The sequence below is a fragment of the Periplaneta americana genome, chromosome 12 (assembly GCF_040183065.1).
Source record: "Periplaneta americana isolate PAMFEO1 chromosome 12, P.americana_PAMFEO1_priV1, whole genome shotgun sequence".
Lineage (NCBI taxonomy): Eukaryota > Metazoa > Arthropoda > Insecta > Blattodea > Blattidae > Periplaneta > Periplaneta americana.
The window spans coordinates 10,449,767-10,457,106 of NC_091128.1; the positions used below are offsets into that span (position 1 = coordinate 10,449,767).

The 7,340-nt window shown below is 34.6% G+C and overlaps 1 protein-coding gene and 1 non-coding gene across 9 annotated transcripts in view; both read left to right on the plus strand.

Annotated features, from left to right (window-relative positions):
* LOC138710161 (putative per-hexamer repeat protein 5) overlaps positions 1-7,340 on the plus strand; it is a 281,887-nt gene that overhangs the window by 273,040 nt on the left and 1,507 nt on the right. The gene's annotated exons all lie outside the window — the stretch shown is intronic.
* TRNAY-AUA (transfer RNA tyrosine (anticodon AUA)) lies at positions 6,565-6,636 on the plus strand. Its single transcript has one exon. It is a non-coding gene; the product is annotated as a tRNA-Tyr (tRNA).

Consider the following 7,340-nt stretch of genomic DNA (forward strand, 5'->3'; position numbering starts at 1 on the left):
CTGGTCCTTGTCCGGGTCCTGGTCCGGATCCTGGTCCTGGTCCGGGTCTGGATCCTGGTTCTGGTCCTGGTCCTGGTCCGGGTCCTGGTCCTGGTCCTGGTCCGGGTCCGGGTCCTGGTCTGGGTCCTGTCCTGGTCCTGGTCTGGCAGGTCCGGGTCCTGGTCCTGGTCCTGGTCCTGGTCCTGATCCGGGACCTGGTCCTGGTCCTGGTCCGGGTCCTGGTCCTGGTTCTGGTCCTGGTCCTGGATACAGCAGTTTTCCTTTGTTCAAACATATTAAATTGCCCTTTCATATCATTTTTGTTGTATTTCTTTCTACGTTTTACCCTGATTACCTGTAATTTGTAAGTACGTTTCATGCAGTTTTTATTTCTTCCACCAGACAGTATTGTTATACCATAAAGAAATTTAAAGAAAAAAAATGGTCTTGTGGAATGAGAAAAACGCTAAGAAAATAACATCCCAAGATAATACTGCTACATAATCAGTGCATTGATAAGCATATATTTTTCACGAAGAAGTATACAATGGTAATACTTATCATTTAAAATTATTTGGACCACAAAAAGCAGCAAATATTCTTCATTTAACAAAGGAAATCGGATGTTGCATTCACTCACAAATTCAAAGCTACAAATCTCTTGAAGTAATTTCCAAAAGAACCGCTCATGTTATTGCAAGAGCGCAGTGAACAAAATCTATTTTATAGTACAACTTCTGTCACTTATATATGTCACCAAAGTTACACTTATTTCTAGTTTAATTTCATGGTAAATTTAAAAATAAATACCAGGAAATTATCCGTGTATCGAAATTAGCCGAGTTTTCCCTATTGATTAGGAATTATATAGCAATAAGTTTTTCGAGAAATAATACTAAGAGATTAATTATCAAGGAAGTACAGTAATTTAGAGTAAGGTAAATAAAAATTACAAATTTTACTGAATAGAGGCTTGTGTGGAATTGAGGGCAATTTTAGCTACAGAACTACGACGGCACGAGAAGGCAATAGCAGAATGCAGTTAATTCTCAGTTAGCAAGATGCAGTGTTCACAACAGTAATTCAGAAAACGGGAAACTTCTATAACACTATGATATGCCAAAGCATTTAATATTATCTGGAAAATGAAATTATGATTTAACAACATTCAAACATTATACTAATTTTATAATATTATAAAACTAGTTTATCTTCCTGTATTTAAGGTGCGATTACAATTGTAGCTGTAGATTTAATTTTTCTAGAATTTGTCTTTATTAAATTGGTCTTTTCAAAATTATTTCACACATATGTACAATACATATGCACTCATGTAGGCCTAATGGATACGAATAGGAAACTACATTGTGTAGCTGATAATAATTTATTTAACTGTTCTAATGTTGTTATGTTAATGCCGATTAGTGTATATTATTTCAGGCACCTACCATCTGCCCAAAGCCATTTCGTATGTTTTTTTTTTAAATTGCAAGAAAACTCAATATTTTGTGTACAATGTAAATTTAATATCTGTAACATTAAGTAACATCCAGTGTTATACTTAAAATATTGGTACAGTAACCATTTAGATTATATAAACGCAAATAATTTATTTTTATTAGCGTTTCTCGAAAGGATACATGCTTCAGTTGCCTTTGATATAACATTGTTAGTCCGAAATTACATTTATGACTATTAATCGCTCTTTAATTGTTCCCTTTAATTTACATTTCCAAAAAAAAAAAAAAAAAGAGAACATGACAAAGAGATTTATCAACTTACTTTAAATGATTTTTAATCCAAATAGGCCTAATATTCAAAGAAAATTCTGGACGCTGTTTTCTTCTCATAATTATGTAAATAATTTATATTTAACTATATATCTAATTGTTTTTGTAACGGCTGCTCAGAGTTCGCTGTGGTGCTCCATGGATGGGTAATTTTTTAAAACATTGATCTGCGAGTATTGCATGATATTTCGTAAATTATAAAATATTACGGAACTCATGTTCAATAAAAATGATTTCTAAGTTTTCTGAAACTAGTTATGATAGTAAAGGGAAGTTGACAGAGTCCCTTTTCTTTATTCTTTGTAACTTATTTAATTTGCAAAAAATAAACTGTACGAACTGTATGCTTTCAACGGTTTCACTACATCTAATACAGTTACTTAACCTTTATTTTAAATAACATCTTTGTAGAGTGGAATAGATTGTACAACTAATTTCAACTTCGGAATATGTATGATAAGAACTTCCTTGTGTTAAATATTAGCGTACCTTGTTAACATGTTTCGACCTATTTTCAGTAATCTTCGGAACTGGTCGTTGTTGGTCTTGGCGCCTCTTGTTTCCTGTGTTGGTGTGTTCGTAGTGTAGAGTCAAAGAGTGTATGTGTTTTGAAATTGAGTTGTGTGTTGACTCTACACTATGAACGCACCAACACAGGAAACAAGAGGCGCCAAGACCAACAACGACCAGTTCCGAAGATTACTGAAAATAGGTCGAAACATGTTAACAAGGTACGTTAATATTTAACACAAAGTTCTTATCATACATATTCCGAAGTGATACAGTGTTAAAAGTTGTGTAATCAAGATGTACAACTAATTTCAGTTGGCTCTAAATACATTGATACAAATGGTGCGAACTTGAGAAAGAGCCTAAACTATGTTTTTCCTTGGTATCACTAAATTTAAATGTACTTATTATCTGTTTCTATGTAGAACGGGAACATTGGGATATTTTCTTAGAAATCGTCCTTTTACTTTTCAAAAATCCCTGTTTTTCAGATGTCATTCATTAAAATCCTTTGCTCTAATATAAATTTCAGTGGTGTAATTTGAGCGAGCTAATCTAGAGAACTGAAATGTGAGGATTCGATCGTTAAGTGTAACTGAAGTGGAGCTGAGGAAAAGATCTAGGAATAATTAGTTAAGTGTTAAGGAGAAGACGCATAGAATAAACCAGTGAAAGGGAAATTAGTAAAGAGAGTTAAAATAAGTCATAAATGGTAAATAACCAACACTGAGTGTTTTATGTAGTACAGAGAGGAAGAATCTGGGAAGTGCAGTAGACAATAAATGAAAGTGAGTGCAAGTAGGGAGAAGATATACCAATGAAACAGAAAGAGATATAAGTGAATTGAAGAAGACTACTAAGGAAGTTACTACAAACATTCGAATTTTGTAACATTGAATGAATGCAAGAGTAAAATTCTGAGAAAATGTCAGTGAAAAATAGGGAAAATAATGTAGTACAGTAAAACGTAGAATATAGATACGTAAAAATTAGTGAATTTTAGTCAGAGATAAATATGCTTGAAGATAAAAAATTAGGGATAATAGTAATAGAAGATAGCAATGACAGTAGAAGAGGATTAGTTGGATTGTAGCCGAGAGTGTTTCTAAACAAGAATAATGTACACAAGTATTGCATAGTTATCAGGAATAGGATAGACAGAAGATAAAGAGTATTACAACTACTACTACTACTGCTGCTGCTGCTGCTGCTGCTGCTGCTGCTGCTACTACTACTACTATTGCAACTACTACTGCTATTGCTGCTAATATAAATTGTTGTTTTCTATTTGTTTTTACAATGAAACGACTTAAGAGCCATAATCAGATAGTTCACCCTTTTCAATGTACCAAAATAAAAAGAAAATAATTGTTATTAAAAATGAATTTTGCTGCACTCATCTCAAAGTTTAAGTGTGCTGTGATTTCCGAAAACGGTTAACAGCTACTCACTAACGTGTGCTTAATAGTAATATATTTTTTAATTTCTGTAGTGACTCTTGTCTTTGTCTCCCTCTGGAACTGAATTGATATTCTCACTGAATCAGTTATACTGGCTTAAATATTTAATACTGGGTTGCAAGGGACAGTGAAGTGCATTCCATAACCTCTCCTATCCAAAACCCAACCTCAACCTGCTCGTGGTGCAACCTGCTTTTACAGATGAGGCTCTGGGGACCGAGTATTGGCGGTATAACCACACCATCAGGAATAGAGGAAATGCTATTTCATCTCTTACGCTGGCCTGCCACTGCGTAGAAATGTTCCACAAGTGGTACTTGTGAGAAAGGTCGGTGGACTCTAAAACTCCTCCCGGCCAGGTCCGATGGACCCATTAACCAACGACAGGTGTGGCCTTCCAGTCATACTGGGGGTTTACGTGAGTGGGTGATGTAACCACCATTACAATCAAAAAATTGGTGCCCACTTAAAAAACGGTTACACTTATGCTAATCTGTGAAGTTCTACGTGATGGATCCACCACAGAGAAATATTGGAGAGCAAGAACGCTAATGGCTTCGTTGCCAAAGCCCGGCATTAGATAACAACAACAACAACATAATTAATACTTTAATTTAGACGTGTAGTTGCAAAATCAGATACATCACTTTTTTTCCGAAATGAGTTAATGTTGTATTTCATATCTTCATATGATTCTACAACTGTTATAGCACTGTTATGCTCCAAAGCCAGATACATAACATGGATTTGTATAATGAAAAAGAGAATTGGTTGCAAATCCTTAGTTCCTTGCAAACGTTTTTCCTTCGTACTGAAAAATTATGTTTTGATTTTGCAACTATACGCCTCAATTCACTAATGGAACGGGTTTTATAATCTTCACATACCCGATACACACTCTTACCCACCCATGCACACGACAGACACAAGCTGTCACTGGCCTTCATAGATTATTTCCGATACATGTAAATCTTATTTTTAAGGGGAGATGTTGTATAAATTGAATTCTTACCTATTTTATGATAATTTCTTCATTTTTGTATATATAAATATCATTGCTGCAACAATTTAAATTTGAGATTACTTACTTACTTATGACTTTTAAGGAACCCAGAGATTCATGGCCGCCGTCACATACGCTCATCATCGGCCTCTATCCTCATCAAGATAATCCAATTTCTACCATCATATCCCACATCACTCAAGTCCATTTTAATATTATCCTCTAATCTATGTCTCGGCCTTCCCAAAGGTCTATTTCTCTCAAGCCTCTCAACTAACAATCTATATTCATTTTGGAGTCGCCCATTTGAGTTTAGTAAAAATAATTGGGGCAGAAATGTTGGGGGGGGGGGGAGTATCAAGGCACTGTAGGTCACGATAGTGAATATATCTGAGCCATTTTTAAGATAAGTTCAAAACCTCTTTGTCATTTTACTCCTAAAAGAACATTCTTTAAAATGGTTGTATCATAAATTTGATATTCGTTTTCAAAATGTGAAAATAAAGAATACATCTTAAGAATCAATTTTGGAGATACCATTAGAGAAACATGTGAGGATATTATTTTATCAAATGCAACAAAATAACAAATCTCTGTTACACAGAAAGTTTCCTAATTATCTAAGAATGTGTGTTTCAAATAAAATCCATGTATTAATAGTTCGAAGATATAAAAATATTCACTCTTTGTATGAGAATGAAGCAAAAAATTAAAGTTACCAGAAATTGCAATTAAAATTTAGTGTAATTTAAAAACTCTGTGCTTTAAAAATGACAGCCTAAAGGGTTATATAAATGTGCATTAAATTTTGTGCGATGAAATTTTGAAATTTCAAAGATTATTTTAAACAAAGAATTTTTCTTTTTAAAAATTCACTCGTTTTCCACCACATTTTAACTATTCTTGTTCTTTGAAAACCCTATGCATCATAGTTTTAAAGATAGCGCTGCAGTAGTTGACAAGGGCATATATCCTCATTAAATTTCATGCCATATATATTTCTCACATATTAAAGTGTATTTTACAGCAAAAACATTATTTTTCATTCAATGGTTTTTCACCATATTAAAGCCATCCTCCCTCCTCAACATCGCAAGTAGCATTTGCAATGAATTTTCCTATTGCTTTTCTTTTTGTATTAAAGTTTTATTTTCTCATTGCTTATCTATTTTTATTTAATTAACATTAAGCAGGAATCTGAATGTTTATAGAATAATCCATTAACTGTACGTAAAAAAAAGAAAATATGACGCCCGAAGTTAATTTCACCTCTGTCCATTTCAAGTGGTGGATAGTGGTGAGAGTTGCTGGGAAATATACGAATATATTCCCGCATTATTGGCAATTAGTTCGGTTTGGTTAAGTGGTCATAATTTTACCTTAAAACATTGGCGATGAAAGAGTAATGGAACAGAGGAAAAATTCTCTCCGGCGCCGGGTTTTCAGCTCTTGTGGATAAAGCATCAGCACGTAGAGCTGAAAACCCGGGTTCAAATCCAGGCGCCGGAGAGAATTTTTCTCCATTCCTTTACTCTTTCATCGTATTATGATGCAGAATATCTGCATGGAAATATCATATGTACTTCGGTACATTAGAATAATATATATATGATATGCGTAAATCACTTCGTGATTTAAGACGGCGATTATTCCGTCGGATCCCTACCAACTAGTCACTCATAACGAGTGCACCTCAGCACATGTGTGGACTTCAGTCCTACGTTCATAGACGTCTATGACGTAGTGTAGAGGGCGGCCACTAGAGGGAACCCAAGAGTTGGAACTTAAACTGAGACGATTCTGTCCAACGCCGGGTTGGGTATCCGGTGTGGCTTAGCGGATAAAGCATCAGCACATAGAGCTGAAAACCCGGGTTCAAATCCCGGCGCCGGAGAGAATCTTTCTCCGTTCCATTACTCTTTCATCGTATGATGACGCAGAATATCTGCATGGAAATATCATATGTACTTCGGTATATTAAAATAATATATATTAAAACATTGAGTTTAGAAAAAAATATTTCAAAATTTTTACCATGTTTCCTTATTAAACTGAAAGCTAGGATGGAGTTTTTAATGTTGCTGTTGTTTTCTAATACCAGGCGTTTGACAATAAAATCACTTGACCTCCTGCACTCCAATATTTTTCAAAGATATTGTCATGGTCAGCCACTGAAGCACAGATTTTGAGGGAGTTGTTAATGTAGTTTCAGACAAAATATCACATAATTTTAAAAACTGCTAGCCATTCATAATTACTAACTACATTCAAGAAAACAAAGCAAATGTATGAACTTACCTTACAGTAAGTCCATTGCCATCCAAACATTAATTTCAGTGCACTCTATTGACAGCAAGAGAAAAAAGGATTTCTTAGGACTGAGGTTTAAAAAAAAGAACTAAGAAAAAACGTAAATCTCTTTCCTATTGTATGGCCATAAAGATATAATTAATTCATAATGTACAGGTCCAAACGTTTCTAAGCGTGATGTGCCTATCAGGAAACAAAATATTTAAATGGAAAATGCGACCACAAGTGTCTATTTATCGCTATATTGAGTGGAACCAAGGGACGGAGCGTGATATTCAGACATATTGT